General features: G+C 37.5%; 1 protein-coding gene across 1 annotated transcript in view; it reads left to right on the top strand.

Moving 5' to 3' along the window:
- The window catches only part of LOC107290464 (inactive N-acetylated-alpha-linked acidic dipeptidase-like protein 2), a 95,996-nt gene that overhangs the window by 71,093 nt on the left and 487 nt on the right, over positions 1 to 24,416 (top strand). The gene's annotated exons all lie outside the window — the stretch shown is intronic.

The following is a 24,416-nucleotide window of genomic DNA, read 5'->3' as shown; positions in this document are numbered from 1 at the left end:
GAAACGAGGTTGGTGGCAAATAAATAAACAATAAATAACATCTAAGAAGATATCACTAGTCTTGAAAGAGACCTCAGATTACCAGAGAGAAATATTTCTCCTTGCCACATTAATCGGAAGCTAAAAGCAAGTTCAAAAAGCAGTGTGAAGTGGATAAAAAGCAAGCTCAGGTACAGGACATCCTTGACTTACAACAGTTTGTTTAGTGACCGTTCAAAGTTACAACGGCACTGAAGAAAAAGTGACTTATGACCATTTTTTACACTTACAGCCATTGCAGCATCCCTGTAGTCATGTAAACAAAATTCAGATGCTTGGCAATTGGTTCATATTTATGATGGTTGTGGTGTCCCAGGGTGATGTCATCAACTTTTGCGACTTTCTGACAAACAACGTCCATGCGGGAAGCCAGATTCACTTAACAACCAGTTTACTAACTTAACAACTGCAGTGATTCACTTAACCACTGTGGTAAGGAAAGTTGTAAAATTGGGCAAAACTCACTTAACAAATGTTTCAGCAACATAAAACTGTGGTCGTAAATCAAGGACTACCTGTAACAGCTAGCCAGCTAGAGGCTCCATTTTGTGACAACACCAGAAAGCCATTATTCTCTGATGTAGGCATTATTCTCAAAACTGCACGTGTCAGACTCTGTGTGCATTGTTAATGTGAGGCTGACAGACTGGTGAAGCCTTAAGCTCCAGAAATTACAGTATGATATTACACTGCAGTTACTTCATTTCAGATTTTTTAGAGTGAGTGCCACATTGCAAAAATAAAGGGTGCATTTCATTTGGTCCTGGTGGTGGCTTCAGTTCAAAAACTCTCATTATTTTTGCTTTTGCTTCTATACTGTACGTATGGATTTTCCCCCCCCTTTTAGAAACCAAAACGAGAAACATCAAGAGAGGCAGCGTATTCTTAGCTTCCACTTGTAAATCTAATCTTGTCTGTTATAAATGATAAAATGGAAAAAATAAATGGAATATTTCCAGTAAAAAAAGAAGAAGGGTTCTGCAGCTTAGTCAATTTCATTCACGTACACTTGGGAGGAACAGATAGAAAAAGAAGCTCTGACTGCAGTTATACAGATCAGAGAAGTTATTTTATAGGCTTTACCCCTGTAGATATAAACGGCAGCAACTATAAAATATGCTGCTTGTTAAAGTTAAAATATAAAGGAAGGTTAAAAATACCAGTAAACAAGCCAACAAGAACATTTTGTGTCTATGGGAACAATATTTCTAGTAAAATTGGGATGGTTGAGTTACTCACATAAATACCTCCTATGAGAAATAGCAAAATTTGTCATTTTCAACATGTATCTGTGTATGCGTATGGATTCCTTCCCTTTATAAAGCCATGGATTGACTAAACATTGGGAATAAAATTTCATGTCATCCATATCAAATATTTAATTTATTGGAAGAGAAAAAAATGAAGGCAGTTGGGCTGCAGACTGAAGTAGGAAGTCAAACACATCTCCCTAAAGTCAATGACAAATCACTCCTGTATCATGCCAATGGGATGTGCGGAGTTGTCTGTGTTACTCACTAGGAGTTGAGCTCAACTTATTTTAAAATCTTCCCCTGTAGCTAAGAAGTCTTTCTAATTGTTTTTATAAGTCCTTCCTCATATAAGAGAATAATTAAATTAATGGGAGGTCAGAATTAAATTGTTGATGTGCTCATTCTTCTCCCTAAACCATATCACACTAAGCAATGTTTGTTGAATTGTGATTCATAATTCGTTTGGTTGACATAATACACTAAGTCATAAAATATCAGTTATAAGCCAGACTAGCTGGGAGCATGCTAGATGTATGCATCCCATTATAGTGGACCAATTAGGCTCTCCTCATCTAATTATAGTTAATGTTACATTGATGATAATCTATTATAAAATATATCATAATGAATATTATATCTATTATACCATGATATGAAATAACAATATAGTATGAATAATAACATAATTGTTATCTAACTATAGTCATGTTGTTTGTTTGTGCCTTCAAATCATTGTTATGTCCTGGTGACTGCCTACCCCTGGCCTAGACAAATCTATGTAGCAACATTTGATTGACCATTTGCAAGCCTGAAAAGGAATGATAGTCCCAAATACAGCTAAGTGGCTTTCATGCCCAAAGCAGGACTTCTAGTCCAGTGCCATTAACCCCTATAACAGATTGACTTGCAGGTGCACCTACTATTTTCAGGTGCTTCTGAGTCTGCCAACTTCTAGATCTTTTATTTTGCAGAACTTTGTCTTGTGTCAGTGTGATTTCACAAGTCTGTGCATATCATTAGCAGCAAATGCCTGCCCACAAAAATACATTTAAAAAGGACAAGAAAAACAAGACCTTGTAACTGGCTTATTGTTATATGCTTATAAGAACGTTACACCTTGTTATGTGTTATGGATCAATTCTTATGTGTTGTGGATCAATTCTTTGTAGCATTATCATAGCCTTTGCTAAATCTCCCTAAAATTGCTAACCCCTGGCATTTAGCCAATGGGAAAGTGCAGGTAAAATGACTCAGAATTGTAGTCTGGCCTGTGTAGAAAGCCTCACCAGTAAGGGATCTTATTATAATCACATTGAAAGTGTCTGACATTAAATGGCTCCACTCATTCGGTCTCAAAGATGTGCCTCTTTTTCATAATGTAATATGATCACATTATGGCACTTTTTCATCCAGGCAGCAAAATGCTATTTCTTGGCAGAAAGCAATGCCAGTGCCTTCTGGGGGAAAATGGGGGATTTGGCAGCAGCTCTCTTTCTCTTTCTGTGAAAGAGTATGCTTTCAACACTACTTAAAAATCAAACAGCCCCCCCCAAAAGGTTTCAACGATGCTCATTTTCCAAATAGCAGCTATCATGACAGATGTTCATAATTGCTCATTGCCGTTCACTGGGAGTAGATATCAAAGTAACTTCTCTAAAAGCTCCAGTACATGACAAGAAAAAAAAGAGCATGCATGCATGCAGACCACCTTGATTTCCAATTTGGATGGGTGGTCTGAAATAAAGTTATAAAAGCAGAAAAGGATATACAAGAACTCTGCCCTTCATACCTTAAGGCAAATTCCCTTAGGCTTATAGTAGCCTGTTTTGCCAGCTCACACAAGACAGTATTTCAGAAAGTAACCAAAGGGGCCTGGATCACAAATACACTAAGCCACTTTCCTCCCAAAAAGCCACCATTCCCCCAAAGACCTAAAAACCAAGATTACATGGTCCTGTGGATCCATCTGCTATATGTTTAACTGACCCAGTGGTGAGATTGTATGAAGGAAGAGCATGGGAGTCTCAAAGGTGCTTTTTCAAACTTTCTTTGAAGGCATTTTGCTTCTCAGCCAAGAAGCTTCATGGGTTATGACAGGATGGTGTGTGTGTATGTGTGTGTGAAGGGGGAGAATGGCACTATCACATTTCTTTGCAGTCATGTGGTCTTTAGCATTCCCTCTGAGAGTGTTGAGGCCACTTGGAGGTTTGTCTCTGCCCTCAGGGTCACCTGAATCAGAGTGCAAATAGGTGTTCAATCTTCTTGAAACTGCTGAAAGAACTGTGTTATAGATAATAGATAAGTGGTGTTTTATCCCTCCCTTCCCCCCCCCCGTTGAGAGAGGGCTGCTCAATGTTAACATAGATGGCCTCTTTTGCCCCTTTTTCAAATCAATGGTCTCTCTATCCAAAAATATGGACTTTGCTGTGTCTAGTTGAGTGATCTTTGTCTTTCAAATGCAGATGGACTGCTGAATCTTGTCCTGATGGGTTTGTTCTCCTATGTTATGCCATGCATTTCGGAAGTGGTTGTTTTGTTTCACCAATGTACAGATCTGCACGTCTCACTGCATGGTATTGCATATATCACATTGCTCATTGGTATTTTATCATTGGGGTAGACAAACACGTGCCTTAGTGCAGGGATCCTGAACCTTGGCAACTTTAAGACTTATGGACTTCAAAGCTGGCTGAGGAATTCTGGGAGTTGAAGTCCACAAGTCTTAAAGTTGCCAAGGTTGAGGACCCCTGCCTTAGTGTATCAATAGAAATGAGATATAGTTAATCTGATTTTATACCTCTTATCTCTTATCTCTTGTAATGAAGGACTGGTAGATAGGATCATATTATGGTAGGACTTTATGGTCTAGATTGTCTTTCAGTCCATTCCAAAGCTGGATCAAAGTTTTGATTTTTTTAGCATTTAAGCCTTAAGCAGCTTTCAGCCTCATTGCCTGTACATATTTCCTGGACTGTAAGACCTTCATATATATATACTCCAGCGTACTCTGAAATGCTTCAACTAAAATGAAGTTGATATTACCAGGGATGGGTACTTTTTCAGTGTTGAACTTTGAATGGCTAAATTAGTTCCTCAAGAGACACTTGCCTAACATAGAAATCAATGTACTGGATAAGAACATTCGCAAGCATTGGCAGGACTTCTAAATTCAATTTCAGTATATTTTAATACTTCTGATTTTTTTCAAGGTCATTGTAATATCGTTTTTAGATTGATTTTGTGCTGTTTTGCCTCATGACAATTTCTGTGTTGTGTTTAGATGTTTTGTGCAGGTTTTTTATTATTTATTTACTGTTGGCCATTTGGCTTAGGTCAAATTTATGTTTATTTGGTTGTATTCTGTTGGTCTTAAAGCTTGTGGATTGGCCAGATTTATTTGGCACTGTAGAAAAGACTTGAATTAGACAAAGGTACTAACAATGTTTTCAGACAGTAGAGCTCACTGAACTAATTTAGAAGTTTTCTCAATTATACTGAAAATCAGTGGGTTTACTTTCTTTTTACTTTGACCTTTGTGATCTCTTGCATAATATATAACAATAGTAATAATTTCAGTAGTCTTTCTAACATATATTCTTATCTTTATTATTGTATGGGCTATATTATTACAGGACCTCAATAGCTTATTCAGTGTAATACTGTTTTACAAATGAAAAAGTTAGATTGGGTCATAATTGGCCAATGATTATTAAAGCAATTCATTAGAAAAAGAGGAATTCAAAATTACTGTTCTGATTATTCATATCCTTCAGTTTTTTTCCTCTGGAATATAATGGACCTATGAAGAATACTGCTTTATGAGATGTACATGAATAGGCCAGCAAAGATGAAGCTAATTGTACGGGAAATGATTAAATTTTTGATACCATGCCACAAAGGAACCAGAAGTACATTTTGACACATGCCATAAATAAATCAAAGACAATCCTTCCCCACTCCCCATAAATCTGGAGGCCAAATTTAATTGATTCATATGTCAATTCATTACTGCCAGGAGGCCTTAGGGCAGCAGAAAATTGTGTCCAAATTAAAAGAAGAAGAGAATTCGTTTTAAGACCTGGAAATTGGATGCTCAATCGAAGACTAATCAGAAGCAAACCACTGTTGGGACAGAAGAACATCAATGACTTTTTCATTTCACAAAACATTTCATTATATGAACACTTGAATGAATCAGGGGTTGGGGGAGAGATATCCTTAAGGGAAGATAAAGAAAGGCATGTGGAATACACCTTGTGCATCTTTTCTTTGCATCAGGATGTTGGAAAAGGAGAGGCTGTATAGGCAATCCTTGACTTACAAGAGTTCATTTAGTGACCGTTTGTAAGTTAAACGGCACTATTTTTCAAACAACCTTTGCAGCATCCCTGTGGTCACATGATCAAAAGTCAGATGCTTGGCAACTGACTCATGTCAGCTTCTGCAACATAAGGCAATTACTGTATTCAACCATTGTAACTGATTACAGATAGTCGTCAACTTGTAACAGTTCACTTAGTGACCATTCAAAGTTAGGACGACAGTGAAAAAGGTGACTCATGACCTATTTTTCACATTTACGGCTGTTGTAGCTTCCTCATGGTCATGTGATCAAAATTCAGATGCTTGGCAACTGGCATGTATTTGTGACGGTTGCCGTATAATGGCATCATGTGATCACTTTTGGCGACCTTCTGATGAACAAAGTCAACGGGGAAGCCAGATTCACTTAACAACAGGTTGACTAATTTAACAACTGCAGTGATTCACTTAAGAACTCTGGCAAGAAATGGGGCAAAATTCACTCGACAAGTTTCACTTAGCAATAGAAATTTTGAGCTCAATTGTGGTCGTAAGTCAAGAACTACCTGTGTGTATGTAGCACTGGTATGATATCTATGGCAGCATGAAGAATGTGACAATTCTATTATCCTTGATGTCAGTGGAACTCAGGCAGCTGTGTCACTTCCTGTGTGCATTGTTGTGTGTCTCTCTTATGCTGATTCTCTTTTAAACTCTTGCAGTTTTACAAGTAGGGCTTTATTACTGGATTAATTAACAGCAAAAACCATAATTTTAGAAATAAATTCATATATCCTAGGGTCTTTGATGCTTAGGAGTTGCTCTCCGTTTCCTCAGAGTGTCACAGGCTCCTTAGCTACATTTTTTCCTGAACTCTAGCTGCTTTCAGTTAAGTCCTGAGGAAGGGACGAAAGGGATTTGCAACCAGGAGGACCAGAAAGCTCATTAGCAGTTTGTATTAGGCTCCTAATGCTTGGGGACAGCAAACCCTTAATTTGTTCATTACCAGCCTCTTCACTCCGGAGTTTCAAAGTTTGATGTCATCACTATACAATAAAATCAGTGTAGCTTCATTAGATTGATTGGCTTGAGGTAGCTGATGTTATAATGGGTAAAATCTTGTGGGAGATGGAATGAAAAAGGTAAGTGTCCAATGCCCAATATAATGTTTGAGAAGAACATTTTGTAACAGCAGTATGAATGGGAATAGAGAAGAAAAGAGGTCAATCAATGAGGCTGTTTTCTTCCCTCTTTCCCCCCCCTCTTCAGATACCCTGAAGAATAGAATGAAAGAAATGGCTAGATGAGTCATTTTCAGTAAAAATGGTGAAACGTTAGCAATGGAAGGCCCACTTAGGCTGAGTCTGCTGACCAGAACACTTTTAGCAATTATATTTCCAATAAATATAGGTTTGCTCTTATAACACTGGACAACATTTTTTTTCCCCAGAAGTCTTTCTTCCTGAAAAACTTTTGGTGATATATCCTTTCAAACCTGAACACAAATATACATTCAGAATGACTGTAACACATAGTAATCTTGAGAAATATCAAATTAACATTTTATGTATATAATCACACATTTCCAACACGCTGCATTAGTTCAACAGGGCTAAAAGTGTTTTGCTGCTGTTTTTCCTTTGTATTCACTGTCTGATGCATCTCACTGCAGTGTCCGATAGTGACATGATTGCGTATGCAAAAGTTTGTCAACTAGCTGAATGTGGTTTGGTGCTCTGTCAGATCCTGAAGTTGAAACTCAAGTACTTTAGCCACCTAATGAGAAGGAAGGACTCACTGGAGAAGAGCCTAATGCTGGGAAAGATTGAGGGCAATAGAAGAAGGGAATGACAGAGAATGAGGTGGCTGGATGGAGTCACTGAAGCAGTAGGCGTGAGCTTAAATGGACTCCAGAAGATAGTAGAGGACAGGAAAGCCTGGAGGAACGTTGTTCACGGGGTCGCGATGGGTCACACACGACTTCGCAACTAACAACAAAAGTTGCTAAGAAAATTCTAAATGACATGCTTGAATGTTTTCCAAATGACTTTTTTTTTTCTGGCCCCACTAATAGAATACTTGGATTGCTTATCATTGATGATATATCTGATCTGTGGATCAACACAAATGCCTTCATGATCTTAAAAACATCTGTCTCAAATAACAAAAACTTTCACCTTCCCCGTTTATCACTTTCACAAATTTTTTTTATCGGTCTAAGTTTTATGTGAAGTGGAGGCAAAAATATCTTTGTTGGGTCAACAAGTAGTTTGTGTGCCACATTTTTCTGTCCTCGAACCAAATTCATTCAGATGGCTAATTCTTTTTAATATAATGCAATTCTTTTGCATGGCTATACATGCAACAACAATACTTGATATATCCAAGCTGGATTCCAAGCAGCAGAGCCAAATCTTTTAAATCTCTATAGATGTTCCAGTTGTATTTGGTGTACAGGATGTAGTTCAACAACAGTTCCATGTTTTTGTATGTTACTTTCATGTGTGCAGCATAGCCAACAGGTATTAAAAATGTACCTGGACATTGCCATTTTGTAAGAACAGAAGGTTTCTATAAAAGGGTATGTGATAGGTAAAATTACAGATCTATAAGATACACTCAAAAATGTACAGGAAGTAAAGTTTTTGTTGTCCAATGTAACCTGTAATGTAATGTTATTTTTTTATTTTGCTACTCAAGTTGATACTCTTGCTAAGTACAAAATTGTGTCTCCAGAAGCCTTGTGATTTTATACTGCTCTTTGGCATAAATATCTGGCTTTTGCTAGGGCTTATGCTAGCCACAGACTGAAATAATCATGATGATGGTCATAGTGATATTGATATTTTCTAACTTTTTGTTGGCAAAGAACCTGCTTGAAAAACAATGGGTGTTATTTTTGTATAATATCAGGGCGAAAAAAATCATTTTGCATTAGTGAATAAACAATCTATTTAGGGCATATATCCTTTTCTCTTTGGAATAGAGTTTTATTTTATTACTGCCCTTCCTTGTTGCAAAAGGTAAAGAGGGGATGAATTCCAGAGAAATAAACAATGACAAACTTACACAATCACAAAGAATAAGGACATTTCAGTGACTATAAAGATAAGAACGGTTAAAGCTGTAGCCTTTCTAGAGGGATTATACGCCTGTGAAAATTGCAAACTGAAGAGAACGACGTCTTTGAATTATAGATCTGAAGATGCTTACTAAGGGGACCAGGAAACACAAGAAGAATCCATCAGAGAATTCCTGGAATAAATAAAGAGTCCCTGCTCTCTTGAAGCAATGTTCAGCAAAAAGAAGATAATGTATTTGTGGCATGCAATCAGAAACAAAGCAAAATGATGGAATGTGTGTGGTGATGTCATAATGCAAGTACAAAAGTTTTCACTGTCATATTGCAATGCACATTTCATATTTGCTCCCCTCACAGCCAGTGCCAATATCAATGATCTTATGGGATAATAGAAATTATTCTCTTTGGCAAGGTTGAGAAGACGCTGAATAGCAGAATTAGAAGGGACCATGGAGATCTTCTAGTCCAACCTCCTGCTCAAGCAGGAAACCCTATACCATTTCAGGCATATGGTTGTCCAATCTCTTCTTAAAAACCTCTTGTGTTGGAGTACCCACAGCTTCTGGAGACAAGCTTTCCACTGAGTGTTCTGATTTCTACACATTGTTCTAGCTGTCAGGACATTTCTCCTTAATTCTAGATTGCTTCTTTCTTTGATTACTTTCCATCCATTGCTTCTTGTCCTGCCTTTTAGCTGCTTTGGAGAATAGCTTGACTCCCTCTTCTTTGTGGCAGCCCCTGAGATATTGAAACACTGCTATCATGTCCCCTCTCGTCCTTCTCTTCATTAAATACTGGGCTAGATCCAAGAAATTGCTAAAATATCTTTAGGGAGACAATGGATTATTGCTGGAAATGACTCTAGTTCAAACCTGATATTCTTAACTGCATCACATTTTTGTAGTTTTGCTTGCATGAATGCATCCTGAACTTTTGTTTTCATTCATATTCACTGAAAATTTGCCTTCAGGCAAATTGTCTTCCAAGTGAGATCTGAGGGTTGATTTTCCAGTCAGATATAATGTGATGTAGTGACAGAGGTATCAGAGTGGGAATGGAAACATCTAGCTCTCTGGGTAATTTTGGCAAAATCATTACTTTTCATCTTACCCTTCTTCACAGAGTTGTTGCTGTGAAGGTAAAATAAAAGAAAAACCCCCATGTGTCATAACTTAAAAAGCTGAAAGAAAGACAGGGTAAAAATGTTAATGGTCATTATCATTACTGCCTCCATTTAAGGCATGTATTTTTTTTCATCCAAGATCATCTTTTGAAACACATTACAATAAGAAAAATAGAGTGAAGAGTTAGCGTGCTACATATATTATTATTATTATTATTATTATTATTATTATTATTATTATTATTATTATTATTATTATTATTATTATTATTATTATTAATTGAATTTATATATCGCCCTATCTCCCTTACGGGACTCAGGGCGGTGAACAGGCGATAATAAAAACCACGCTAAATATACGCAAGTTTCTGTTCTAAAATCAAATTAAATAACAGGCCTGCTCTAAAATACCCCATACAAAACCCCCACTAAAACATAATCAAACTACGCCAGGCCGGCCACACAGAATAGATGGGCCTTCAGGGCTCGGCGAAAAAGGTGCAGGTCCACAACTGTACGTAGGTCGGGGGGTAGGTCATTCCAGAGGGCAGGAGCTGCCACAGAGAAGGCTCTCCCCCTGGGGGTCGCCAGCCGGCATTGACTGGCCAACGGCACCCTAAGGAGGCCCTCTCTGTGGGAGCGGACTGGTCGAAGGGAGGTGTTTGGTGTTAAAGCTTTATTGTATAAAGATTTATTTTTTGGCCTTGTGGGATTTGGTAATAGAGTTCAGAGACAGCAGGAGCTGCAGGTGGACTCAGGGATGATGTTAAATCTACAAATGTTCACTTTGTGATTTGCAGAGTTTGGTAACAACACATCAAAAGGATTCAGGGTATTTCAAAAGGTTTCAACAAAGAGTTTTAATACCTTATAGTGGTTAATGGCTAAGGTCCTGGTACAATTACAGGTAGTCCTCAGCTTAGGACTACAACTGAGCCAAAATTTCTATTGTTAAGCAAAATAGTTGTTAAGTGAATTTTGCCCAATTTTACGACCTTACTTGCCACAGTTGTTAAGTGAATCACTGCAGTTAAGTTAGTAGCATGGTTGTTTAAATGAATCTAGCTTCCCTACTGACTTTGCTTGCCAGTAGGTTGAGAAAGGTAATCACATGACCCCACCACCGTCATAAATATGAGTCAGTTGCCAAGTGTCTGAATTTTGATCACGTCACCATGGAGATGCTGCAACGGCCATGTGAAAAATAGTCATACAATCACTTTTTCAGTGCCGTTGTAACTTTGAATGTTCACTAAACAACCTGTTTTAAGTCAAGGACTACCTGTATTAATGTTTAATTATTGAAATATTTATTATTATTAATATGTACAAACCAATGTGAAATCACACCTGCCACTTCTTTATCTGTGGTTGACCCTTCAGATGCATTTAGTTTTCCCCAAGAACTAGGCTGTCATAATGTATCAATATAGTTTATATGCAGATCCAAGCAGTGTGGCCTTTTGTAACTGAGAGATGAAAATTTTGTCAATGTTTAGGTTTTTTAACTGCTGTCCAAGATTTTTTTTTTATTATTTGGCAGCAAAAAATGTAGATAACACTGAGATCACCTGGACCAGTTAATTATTGTGTTGAACTCATTATTTGCTATCAGGAATTTTTTGCCAAAAACAATGTAAGGGTTTTGGCAAAAAATGTCATAAATTGCAAAATAAATTTGCAGAATGCTGCAAAAATCCATAAATGTGGGCCAGTTGCCAACTCCCCAAACTCTAGCTATGTGATGGGGGGAGGGGCAACCATCAGAATCTCAAAAGTTCAGAACTGAGTCATAAGTATCTTTTGGGGGCAGTCCATCATAATTTTGAATTGTCACTAAGTACAAAATTAAAACAGTAAGTCATATGTAAGTCATGCATTGTTTTGTTCAACATCCATGGTGATTCGCTTAATGACTGGAGGGTCATAAGCCCATCACAGTCACATGATGATTCATTTGGTGACCTCTGCACTTAGCAACAGAGTTGCTGGCTCCAGTTGCAATTTCTAAGCAAGGATTATTTATAAGTTAATAAACCTATAAAATCTGTAATCACATAACATATTTAACATGGCAAATAACAGAAGATGCTCATTACGTTTCCTTAGATTTCTATATGCGTGCATGTTCATATAATGTGGCTTTGTATGTGGTGCAATCCTTTCTGTTTAATTTTGTTTCAATGGTTAAATATATTGTACAAAACACAGGAACCAGATCAACATATTGAGCCATGATATTTCTGAGCAGGATTAGGTAAAAACCTAGCAAATGAATTTCCACAACATCCCTGGTTCAATTATTGTTAGCTCCGGATAATAGTTTAGTATCCTAGGTAATAATTTAGCGTGTTCTGCAGGAACAGCCTGTTAGGTTAGTTTCTGGTTCAATGTATTTTGCAGAAAATAGGTTAATGCAGAAATCCAATTAATCATGGTATATGAACACGACTCAAAGTCACAAACATCTTAGGGAAGAAAAAAAAAAACAGTAGGAAGAAAGAGCTTCCTGTTAGTATTTTAAAGGCACTTCATAGGTGAAGAAATGGAATGGAATGGAAATGTGAAAATTTCAGAGAAATATTGTATATGTAGTAGTAACTAAAACCCACTTGCCTTTAGCTGGATAAAGAGTTGTTGTTTATATATCTCATATGGCATACATTTGTCAGGGAGATCTACACTTTACAGAGTAGTTATGACAGCCTAATTGCTAGTTTGTTCAGTTTTGTATCTCTGCTCTTATCCACAGCACGCCACAGAGTGTGAACTAGTTTATACCATCAGCTAGTGGTGCTCAAATGGTGACATCTTCCAGGGCTTCTTCCACCAATCTCAACTTGTGGCTGGGTAGGTCAGCACCGGCTCACATTCCTCATGCAGCTAGCCTTTCCCACCAGAGTGGTACCTATTTATCTACTTGCAATAATGCTTTCCAAGTGCTGGATAGTTACAGTAGGACAGGAGCTAGAGACAAGTGACAGGAGCTAACCCCACCCTGCAGTGCCACCATAGCTCAGCAAATCCAGTGTCCTTAAGCCCCTGGATTTGCCACCATGGGGCTATCCCTCTTCTGATGCAACTCTTTCAATGAACAAAATCTATGGCACTTCATTCAGTAAAGATGATGACACAATATGTATTAATCCACCTTGTTTTCCTTCCTTCTCAATTCCTGCTTTTGTATTATTATTATTTATTGTACTAGATTATTGTCTTTCCCCCCCTCTTTTGTGACTGATTAATAAGCAATTGTATCTATGATTCTGGCCTCCCCCCTCATTTCTCGTTGCTTGGCACTGCCCTCCATGATGATTTCTTCTACAGTTGTTTGTGAGACCACATAGCTGCCTTTACCACCCCAATCTTGACAAGAAAATGTGGGAGAAAGGAAGGAGAGAATAGGAAACTCTCTCCACTCTGATACATGAAGAAAAAGTCAGGGCAGGACTGCTTTCAAGCACAGATGTAGTATTTTTTCCAAAATAGTGGGGAAAAATACTACATAGTGGAAAAATGAATAGTGGTAATTTGTGTCCAAAAGGCTTTTGTACACCTTGGAAAAACATGGGTACTAAATTTGATCAAGTTTTGACAGATGGCAAAACCTACTACACTACCTAGTACCCACTACCCAGTACTCATATCCTGCCTAGTCACACCTCACATAAATGACAGCAATTGCTGAATATTTTTACTGCTGACTTGTGATATTTGATGGGAAAATAAATGAAGTCAGGAAACTTCACCAACTGATTGCCTTAATTTATCTTCCATTAACACTGTAAAGGGAATGTCATTCAATGAGTTCATTACACAGAACAGAGTGGTAGGGCTGGAAGGCACCTTGGACAGCTTCTAGTCCAGAGGTCCCCAACCTTTTGGGCACCAGGGACTGGTTACCCGGAGAGAGGTTTTTCCATGGACCAGAGGGGCCATGCTTTTGTGTGCTGCCTGCATCCTGTGGATGGGGCTTTCCTTGTTTGTGCAGACCGGTTGCTGGCATGCTGTGGCCCGGTACTGGTCATGGACCGGGGGTGGGGACCCCTGTTCTAGTCCAACCCCCTGCTCAAAGCAGGAGAAGAATAAGGCTTAGTGTGGGAGAAATGGCAGGGAAGCTGGGAAAGGAATGAAAGTCTGGGTAGACATAAACAATCAATAGATATAAGACAGGTCTGATGTCCCCTTTATCTCATACTTAATCCAGGTAACAAGGAAGCATTTCACAAACATGGAATATGTGTTAATGAACACAATTATAAATGCAGGTGGAAAATTCCTCTTACGGTTTCCAAGATTCTGATTTTATTCCATACTGGCATTAAAGATATCTTGGTGAAATGTGTATAATTTTTGCCTCTTTGATCTTACCCCGCTTTTAACCTTAGGAATTTCACCATTCTGTCATTCTTGACATCAGAAGGGCAGACCAAAGCTCACCTCACTTTTGTTTCTTTCAATGCAGTCATGAAGAAAGGCCCACAATGATGTGACTCCTGACTTTAAAGTGTACTTTGTGCTCACATATTAAACTCCGTATATATCCCTGGCTTTTTTTATGCCCAGTGAGCAGTGGTTGTTTTTGACGAAAAATATCAGTGCTACAGGATCACTTACATTAAAAGGAGCTCCACTTCTATGGCAATTTTTTGTAAAAAGGTAAAGGTTTCCCTGTCCAGTTGAGTCTGATTGTAGGGCATGGTGCTCATCTCCATTTCTTGGCTGAGGGAGCCAGTGTTGTCCAAAAAGAAGAAACAGGTGTGACATGATAGCAGTATTCCAGTATTTGAGGGGCTGCCACAAAGAAGAGAGGGTCAAACTATTTTCCAAAGCACCAGAGGCCAAGACAAGAAACAATGGTTGGAAACTGATCAAAGAGAGAAGCAACCTGGAATCAAGGAGAAACTTCCTAATAGTGAGGACAATTAACCAGTGGAACAGCGTGCCTTCAGACGTTGTGGGTGCTTCATCACTGGAGGTTTTTAAAGAAGAGACTGGTCAGTCACTTGTCTGAGATGGTATAGGTTCTCCTGCTAGAGCAGGGGGCTGGACTAGAAGACCTCCAAAGTCCCTTCCAGATTCTATTCTATTCTATTCTATTCTATTCTATTCTATTCTATTCTATTCTATTCTATTCTATTCTATTAACATGGCTATACACCAAAGGTGTACCAAATACTATTACCTTCCCATCAAAGTGGTATCTATTAATCTACTCACATTTGCATGCTTTCAGACCGTTAGGTGGGCAGGAGCTGGAGCAAGAATGGGATCTCAGCATCTTTAACCACTGAGCCATCATGTCCCCTGAAATGTTTGTATCAGCTTATTAATCTTAGCCTAACATGCACTCCTTTCCTTTGCCCTGCTCTTGTTGAAGCTGTTTCTTATCAACGAGGCAAAGTGGGTGGTTCCGCTTCCAGGGACAGTGACATCTGTCAATGAACTTTTTGGATTTGCTCCTATCTGTCTTGCAGCCCTTCAGTGTTTCACTTCAGCTGTTAGGTGACAGGGGTTTATTTTCAGGCATTTGCTTGAACGGAGAGAAACATTGATCAACGTCAGCTGATGTCAGTTTAGGAGTCCAGAAGCAGGAAGGAAAACCTTTGTCTTATCAGCCAGATTATGTTGGGCAGTTTTCCAGTCTGCTATTAGCTAACTCTTGAGATGTTTTTAAAATAATCCCTGAAAGTTGGCAAACTGTCTGTAGGAAAGTTTAATAAAACATTGTATAAATTGAACTGTGCCACCAAAATACACTTCAGGCTGCTTTCTGCAAGAAAAACCCTTTCCTTGATTACTCAACATTACTCCAATGTTCTGTATTTGTGAAAAATATTCAGGACTTGCAAAAGCAAAATTATGCATTAAGACTGAAGAGGCCCTCATTAACTAAATGTGCAGGCAGAACTGCTTTGGAATGGGGAAAACCGGAGATTAATTTCATTCTCTGCCTGTCCAAAATCCCAAGTAGAGGAATCTGGGGAAGGCTACATCTGTTTGAATAGCTCCACTGTAATAGCTCTGCAATTGTTTATATTGCTTGGATGAATAATACAACTTCTTTGAGTCATTATCTCTAAAAATGGTTGCTTGGGATTAAATTATAAGAAATCTTGAAGGGGAGATTCAAGTTGTAGCTTGTCTTTTAGCTATTTGAACCAACATACTATTTTCAGAGCATGTTTTTCTATTTGGATCCAAGACATTGTAGATCAGGGGTGTCAAACTCGCAACGTCATGTGACATGTCACGACGTATCGCAACTTTTTTGCCATTGCCAGCAATGGGGTGGATGCGGTTTTGCTATGATGCATCCGGCCAATGGGCCAGCAGTTTGACACCCCTGTTGTAGATGCTTAGTCAATACAGTTTTTGTGGGAGGACTGTGCTAATTAGGAAGATGTGATTTAATCTATGGAGTTTGCTGCACGTTCAGCCCATTATAGATCTGAAATACAGGGTAAAACAATTGGGTTATCAACAAATAATAACCTATCCATATTTTAATTCTTTCCACTCCATCATGTTTAATTCCTAGTAACTGCTTGGGTAGATCCCTGAAGTTTTCTTAGCAATGTTTTTCAGAAGTGCTTTGCCATTGCTTCCTTCTTAGAGCGGAGAGAACGTGACTGGCTCAAAGTTACCTAGCTGGCTTTGTGCCTAAGGCAGGACTAGAATTCATAGTTTCTCAGTTTCTAACGTGACGTCTTTAACCACTATACCAGATTGGATCTGATAACTGCTTTAAGCTCAATCAAATAAATTAACAGGACCGAAATGATGATGCTTTATGGATTTGTTTATTGATAAGAGATGGGATATAGAAAAAAGAGAACATTTGTTGTAATTTAAGAGGAGGTGAAAAATTATTTATTTATTGTGATAATAAAAATTATTTATTCCTGTGATGAAGGTTGGAAATATTTCTTTTCTATGTGCTTGCTTTTTGCACTTTTTACACTTTCTTTCTATTTTTCCTTTAGGTTGTATTTGTTTATATTACTGTAATTATAATATTTAATAAAATTATTTGGAAAAACAAAAGAGTTGGGCTATCCCCATAGATGTGATGGAATGTAGTAAACTGGATCCCCAGGAGGTAGGAAGTGGATTGCAGAGAGATATGAGATAACACAGTAATATAAATCGACTTTGATCTGCTAGTCTCTGTTCTGTTATTTCTGAGTCTGGATGTTGCTATTTCCAGAACTGGTGCATTCTTTTCAGATAATCTCTTCTTGATGGATTTGTAATAACATATCATTATCTCTGTTTCCAGTCTTTGTATATTTTTGACTAGTATTTTTAATCTTTATATATTTGCGATGGGTATATAACTCTTCCTCCAGTTGTTCTGTTTCTCTCTTGGTCTGGTTGCTCAGCCAATAGTCATAAGTCCTGTAGCCCATTTTTTTTTAACCAAATGCCCAGGAAGTCCTTGTTGATTCTAGTGATGAATTGCATCTCAATCAACCAGTGGAACAGCTTAGCCCTGGAAATCGTGGGCTCTCCATTGCTGGAAGGTTTTTTTAAAAAGACTGGACAATCACCTATCTGAGATGGTATAGGTACTCCTGCTTGAGCAGGGGGATGGACTAGAAGACCTCCAAGGTACCTTCCAGCTCTATTCTATTCCATTTCATTCCATTCCGTTCATCTGGCTCTTCTGATCAGACCTTTTCTGTTCATATGGTTGAATCTCTGGCATATCTCAGAGCACACAACCGTATCAAATTAGTACCTCACTCAGGATTTATTTATTTAATTATTTATTTAATTGTTAGTTAGTTAGTTTGTTTATTTATTTGGCTGCCCATCTCTGTGTGACTTATAACAGATTAAAATCCAATAAAAACAAATTAAAAACCAATGCACCAACATAAAAAAACCTATTCATAATCAGTTTAAAAAAATATAGAAAAATGATGATAGGCTGCAGACGTCCTCCTATATCAGCTCAATATAGACATTGAAAAAGCTTTTCTGCACACACACACACACACACACACACACACACACACACACACACACCAGGCACAACAGTAGAGTCATGTCTTCAAAGTTTTTCTGAAGGCCAGGAAGATTAGAGATCCTGCCTGGGCAGGTTCCTGCCTGGGCAGGGGGTTGGACTCGATGACCTCCAAGGTCCCTTCCAACTTTATTATTATTATTATTATTATTATTATTATTATTATTATTATTATTATTATTATTATTATTATTATTATTATTATCTAAGGTCTAGGAAGATGATGTTCCACAGAAGGGGCTCCAGATGACCCATAACATCCTTTGCTGATAGCATCCTTCCATTAGGAATCTTGGTGGTGCAGTGGTTAGAATGCAGTATTTCAGGCAAACTCTTCCCACAGCCTGGAATTCGATCCTGATAGGGTTCAAGATTGACTCAGCCTTCCATCCTTCTGAGATTAGTAAAAGGGAGCAATATGCTGCCATTGTAAACTGCCCAAAGTGTGCTGTAAAAAGCTACCACAATGCCTGGTGCACAAATTATAGAAATCATAGAAAGGGATTATATTTTTCCTCTGAATAAACTCCAGGAGAAAGATTTGTAGATTTCTGGAAAGAAGCAGTGCTTAGTTGCCATTGTGAATGTTGTAAACAACTTGGAATATATTGTTTGAGCATGTTTTTCCCCTTAGTTGTTTTTGGTGGCTTATTTATGCTACTTGTTTTACTTTTTTTCTTTGTTTTTCATATTGTGGTTTTTTTAAAAATTTGGATTGTTAGTTATCCATTAGGATTGAAGCAGGATCTAAATATTAGCAATAAATTAGCACTTAGGTCTTTAAAAGGAAAGTTCAAGTTCTACATGGACTATTATCTATTCAGTGCTGACAATTTGTCTGCAATTGTGATTAACCCAGCAATATTTTATTTCTGATTTTTCTCATAAATAAATCAATTCAGCCCACCAAGTCTTGACAAACATTTGAAATAAAGATGAATAGTTACAATGACTCATCTTTGAGACGTGCAGAATTATTCTAATAATGAATTATATTAGTATTCTTTCTCCTGAAATATTACTTGCATAAATACCACACATGCAGAGGGCTTTCAGAGGAAGAATCGTTTTACAGAATATATAACCTCATTAATTCTTCTGATAAAGATTAATTAGGAAACTTTCAAATATATCATATTTCCATGTTTCCAAGAAATGTTGTTGCAGTCTTCAGAACATAAGTCTACCTAGTTCCCAAATGTCTTAAACATATAGGTGATGTATGATTTGAATTGTTGTTTACATTAATACAAATCTATATTTCACCTATTGCGTGCAACTGTTTCCCTCAAAGCAAATGCAGTGAGGAGTCCTTTCAAAAACTTTATTCACCACTTTATTATCCTGATCCCTCTCTCCAGTTGTGAATTCAAATGAGGGCTCTGTGATTTAAGAGGAGTATTTGGACACCTAATTAAACCCCAAAATGGACAGGTTCCTGCAAGCCGATCATGACAACCTTATGTGTAGTGTGGATTTCCACCAAAGAGAAAATGTTAGTAGAACACACAAGCTATAAGTGAAGTTTAGATAATCTATGATCAACCCATATCCCTCAAAACACAGTGAACCGCAGAAATGTTGCAACTGCTTTGCATAATGCATAAGAAGGTCATGTTTTGCAATCTCAGGTTTTTTTTTCTGTTTCTTTGTAAAGTTCTTCTCTTTTCAAAAACACAGTGGAAGTGCTGGGAAGTTTCAATTTTTCTAGAGATTACTAGAATTACCATGTACCTGGAATGGCAATGTGGAAGGCCATTATTATTTTAAAGAGTTTAGTGACATGTTTTGATTTCTTCTTCATACTAAAAACAATCTAAAAGTTTAGAGCTTATTCTGAGCTAACCTTTTCCCTTTTGTTTACTGAATAAAGGAGAAGCGGGTGGGGGGGGGAGGAAGAAACATTCATGTAGCTTCAAAGCTTTTTTCACTGTGAAAGTCAAAGACATTCCATTTCCATTCCTGAATTATATGCTACCCTGTCAAGATCAGGTCTCGCAATCTCCTGACCATAACAGAGCCATCAGGTCATGGTGCTAAAATCCTTGGGGTTGTTGTTTATTTGGAGATTCTGCATGAAACCTGGATACTGTGTAAATTGGCTGCCCTTGGGAAATCTTGCTGTCATTATTAAGTTGCTTCTGAGATTTGGGTATTATCTTACATGATATGTATGCTTTTTATGTTATGTCTTTAAATCTGTTTGCTTGAGCTAATAATCAAGCTTAAAATTCCTTTATTTATTTGAGTATTCATTGTCTCTTTCTTTGATTTGATTTTATTACTTTATTCTCTTATTTATTTATTACATTATTTATTTGGTCAAGTGTGGTTAGACACACAGGGAATTTGTCTCTAGTACAGTGAGTGCTTCTGTACTGGAGACAAATTCCTTGTGTGTCTAATCACACTTGGCTAAATAAATATAGTATAAGTCTCTGGATCCAAAATAACAATTGCCTGGGCACCTGATCACTGCCCTGACATTTGACAAAACAGTATCTCACTAGGATAAGGTTGTTAGAAGTAAAGTCTTCATCCTGGTTCATCCAAGCCGGGAATAAATAAGCAACATGGCGACTGCTTTGGGAAGATGGTTACAGTTTATTGAAGAAGCAGAAAGATGGTTCTTGCAAGAAAGAGCAGAGGAGAGAGGGGGAGAGAACACATGGGCAAGCTTTTTATACCCTCTCTAGCTTTTTGTTTGGAATAGTTTCCTTTTCCTGTGGCATGAACTTTGAACTGACTCTGAGTGCTTTTCTAGACCTTAGTATCTGTGGTTTAGTCCTATTATGTCCCAAAAGTCATCTCCTACTTCCCTGGGGCTGGGCTAATGACTCTTAAGAGTTTCTTTGTCTTCTTGAGCTGCCTGGCTCCAACCTTCCTGATGGTTTTACATCTGCATTTGTATAGGGCTGGCTCTTGCTTGGGGCAGAGATAGATTTGGGGCCAGGTTTGGTTTCTGCTTTTCAAAAAATGCTTTTCAAAATCCTTTTGGTGAAAAATATATTTTCCTGCCCTTTTAATATTTCCTTCTTTGGGCTAACTTCCCTCAAGGTGGTGCAACAAAAGGTATATCTATAGAGATGATTGCAGCACTTAAGTGAGCAAGGAGGAGATTGTAGGAGTATTCACCATAGAAATACAGCATACAAAAGACACACACGTTCAGCTTCAGGATGATGGTCACTAGTTATTCCTAGATTTAACAGATAAGTGGAATTTTTCAGCACCAAGGACAGGGAATGAATATTTCCAGTATGCAAATAGGAACATGGAATACTTACTATTTATTAAAATAAATGAAGGAAGGAAGGAAGGAAGGAAGGAAGTTTTCTTTAGAGAGAAGTCGTTGAGTTACTTGATAAACTTGTAGAATGTGTTTTTATGAAGCATTCAACTTAGTTACTGAGTTAATCACTTTCTGGTGTTCGGAATCTGTCAGAGCATAAATAAAAAAAATCTACAATGTTAGAACACCATAGACCAGTGATTCTCAACTTTTTCTTCATTGTGGATCCCTTTTGTGCCATGGACCATGACCGCGGACCACCAAGACTTAACTCAAGATTTAAATCATAACATTTTTTTCAAGCCTTTGCGGACCCCTGTGATGAAATCATGGCCCTCCAGTGGTCCGTGAACCACTTGTAGAGAAACACTGCTATAGACCACATAGAAATCTAACCAAGGTTAATATAAAGCCAGTTTAGCATGTTTCACAAATGCATCTATTAATAACATGTTATATTTGAACCTCAGTCTAAGTAATCCATTTTGTATTCCAACTTATCACTCCATCACTCTAAGAAGTAAAGCAAAAGAAATTTCTCCCCATTTATATGCAGATCTTTAAAGCCTTGTCACGCAGTTTTGGTCAAAAAGATATCCTAGAACTTTGAATGATTGATCATATCAGATAAGCAACCTTTTTCTGAATGCCCAGTGGTGTGGATAATGGAGAAGGCTGAAGTAATGGAGGGAAACATCAAGAAAGGGCTTAGAAATTGACTCGGTTTTGAGAACATGGGTTTAACTAATGTTAAACTGCCCAATTTGGTGGGTAGTAGCTTGCATTATACATGACGCTTGGTGAGTCTGAAAGCCTGCGCAGACCTTTGCCAAATGTATATTTCTCTTGAAATGTCACAATTGTCTAAACATGTTTAGTCAAGCCAGACTCTGTATAAAGAAGAGATAAGATGCCTCAAGAAGAAGGTTGTTTTTTTTTAACTTTTCTGTCTCTTTCAGCTAGCAAAACATAAAGCAATCAAACCTCCAGGGTAGAGTCCAAGTTCTCAGAAGCAAGTAGGCACATTATGAGATGCCAGGCATGACAAATCAATCCTGTTAAATTTTCAAGCAGCATTAATATTACTTTTAAACCCCAAAGCTTTCATTTCTACACTTCACAGCAAAGTAAAGAGCTTTCTGGCAAGTAAAGAATGAATTAATCATCATTTTGACATTAATCATCCCCTAAATTCAGGTCTCAAGTAAATGTGAATATAAGGAGTTTAGCATCTGACAGCTGACTTTTGTCAGGAGACTTTCAGAAATGTGTTCCTCAAATACAGGTGCTTATTACATAGGGACGATGTTCTTACTTTGGGAAGAACAATAAGCAGCCTGTCCAGCAGAATATATTCCCCTAAGCACTGGGAGTAGATTGGATAATTGCACATTAGAAGCTTGACTTGGTGCCAGTTCGCTGTTGTTTTTAATGGTTTGATCGGTTTAGTTTTATAGTTTTAATGTGATTTTACATGTTTTAACTTTTGATGGGGAGCCATCTAAAGTAGGTTGGAAGATGGGTGGTTGAGTAAATGTTTTAAATAAGTAAATAAAGTAACATTCTCCAGCCACAATCCAGCTCAATTACTGGTATTCCTTCTCTTCTTTCTGACTGCAGTAAGTTATGAAAATATGCTGATGTCACATAGTAGATATGGAAGTTAAAGTGGAGAATTCAGTTGAATATTTACACACACACACACACAAAAGACATCAAGAGAGAGTGGGGTTTGAGCATTAGAGCAGTAAAAGCATCGATCTACTACATAACTGCAATTAAAAGGTCAGATTCCACACCAAGATCATTAGGAAATGACTCCAAGATAAAAATGTTAATGTTATAATATTATATGCCCCAGAAGTATAAATCCAGAATGTTGGTTCAGATCCAGTCACTGTTTTTCCTTTTTCTTTTAAAGATATTGCCAAGCTAAGAAAGCTTCAGAAAGCAGCCCCCCAGAACATTGTTTCATCATGAAGAAATTAGGAGTTTAATACCTATTTTTTAGTTTGAAAAGAAGTGAAATTTCACACATGTGGTAAACAGGCATGCAGCTATCCATAATGTGGAAAAGAAGGAGAGAAAATGTAACCCATTAAAAGCAAACTCAAAAGGAAATTTAATCAAATTCTTAATGTTGAGCATTTCAACAGGATCATATAAACAAACATGCTTGATAACTAAAATATATATTATAGCTGGAGAATATCTTAATCTTAAAGTTTATTTGTGAGTAAAATCAAGGAGATGAGTGCAAATATAAAATTTTAATGAGAGAAAACAACAAAGCCTCAGTAATTTTAGCTAGCTGTTCGAAGAATTTTATACGCATTAATATGTGTATTAGGTTGGCTGTGTAGGTGGATAAAAATTCTGGGCTGAATTGACTCCATTAGTTTTATTCAGCATGCATTTATGATTGCTAAAAACCAACAAATATATATTGGTTTTGATGGTCTTCTTTCTGGCTGAATTTAATATTAATTTTATCCATGCTAAGCTCCTTTTGCAAAATTTTTGCCCCCAGGAAAGGATCTCTGCATCATCATCATCTGTAGCTGGTTCACAACTATCAATTACAATCAAAATGTCCTGTTTTCCCCATTATGTTTATCCTTTTGGGTATGTTTCAGTCTGCTCACATGAATAAAAGCTATATTGAAGAAGAGAGAAGGGGGGAGGAGGAGGAGGAGGAGGAGGAGGAGGAGGAAGAGGAGGAGGACTTTCCAACAGGGCTGCTACAGAGAAGGCTGAGGAACACTAATTGTATAATGTACTCACTTAAGATGCACTGAGTATTTGTAATCCTAGGCCCTAGGATACATTACCTGCCTTACCTCTCATAATTTGCAAAGCTCTCAAGACTACATTATTCCATCATGCTTGACTAATTGTTGGAAATCCCTGTGTTGTTGCATTACTAATTTTAGTTTTTATTTTATTGTTAGCTTTTTTTTTCACTAGGATTTTTTTTAACTTTATTTTTCACTCAGAGTCTGTCTTGATTGGTGTAGACTACAAACATCGTAAATAAGTACATAAATAAATAGCCAATAAACACAATGCTTAATTCAAAAGCCCAGTGCTAAATATTGACCTGTTTATACAGTATATAAAAAACCCTATATATTACAAACTGAACCACAAATATACTTCTGGCTTTTGTAGTTCTGTTTGAACATACGTCATCTCTGCCTTTCAAAATTTTGGATTATTAGTACAGATTGTTTTCTCCTTGAGATGAAAGAATATAGTTAATGGATTCAACAAGTGACATGCACACATGAAAA

This window comes from Protobothrops mucrosquamatus, unplaced genomic scaffold (genome assembly GCF_001527695.2).
Source record: "Protobothrops mucrosquamatus isolate PMUCROS unplaced genomic scaffold, P.Mucros_1.0 scaffold902, whole genome shotgun sequence".
Taxonomy (NCBI): Eukaryota; Metazoa; Chordata; class Lepidosauria; order Squamata; family Viperidae; genus Protobothrops; species Protobothrops mucrosquamatus.
Note: the sequence above shows the minus strand (reverse complement) of the source record. Positions and strands in the feature narration are given on the sequence as shown.